We start from the raw sequence: 968 nt of genomic DNA on the forward strand, positions 1-968 counted from the left end.
ACGGAATTACTCTGCATCTGGTTTGTCCAGTCTGGCAGAGTACGGTCGCCGTCTAAAAATACATCGTGTGGCTGGCTTACAGAGGAGGAATGGGAAGGTTTGCTTCCACGCAGGAGCTCTCCGCACGGAGGAACGACACGCAGGAGACCTCCAAATCTACCTGTGTGCCCCCTTTTTTCAGGTTTCTTCCCGGTTTCTGGATTCCAAGGAGAAAGCGAGGTGTGGAAGAAATAGGGTGGTGTCTTTCAGACCCCTTCACTTGACTGGCATGTGGCTTTCCTGGCAGGGCATGGCGTGCAGCAGCCACACCAGCCGGGCTGACGCTGCGACCAGAAACCTCCAGTCCTGCCGTGGGGAGCCCCGCGGTGACGGTGAGGGCTGAGCGAGGAGGAGCAAGAGGAAGTAATTGAACTCGTGACTAAGGCAGAGAGAATATGAAGGAAGGTTTTTCTGTTCATCATGTTTATTGGAGTTGAGAAGGGCGAGGGAGTCAGCCCTGGAGTCGCTTTGTGCTAGAGGCTGTTTCTCAGGGAATCATGGACAAGGTGAGAGCAGGATGTGCTTTCAGATCCTCTAGTTTTGCGATGGACCGTTTGGGACGTGCGAGGGAAGCGTGCAGCAGCCGTTAGCTAAAGGAAATTCAAAATGTAGTCGTCTTTTACTTGATTTAACTGGAATCTTTCAAGCCTGTCTTGACTCCATCTGCTTTCTGCCTGGCTTAGAGGATGGTGACCAGCACTGCAGAGGAGGTATGTTACCCCGGCACCAGGAGTGGCGGCAGCGAAGGGGACGTGGAGCGCAGCCAGCGAGCGGAGCAGAGGCTGAGCCGCGCCGTTTGGGCACAGACGCGCCTGGGACCAAGGTCAAAGGGGTGCTGAGTGTGGGCAGGGAACATTCAGCCTCTTACTCAGAGGCCGGGACACGGGGCCTCGTCTGAAATCTCCCCGGAGTGACCCAACTTGGCATTC

This window comes from Eurypyga helias, unplaced genomic scaffold, assembly GCF_000690775.1.
Source record: "Eurypyga helias isolate BGI_N326 unplaced genomic scaffold, ASM69077v1 scaffold30577, whole genome shotgun sequence".
NCBI lineage: Eukaryota > Metazoa > Chordata > Aves > Eurypygiformes > Eurypygidae > Eurypyga > Eurypyga helias.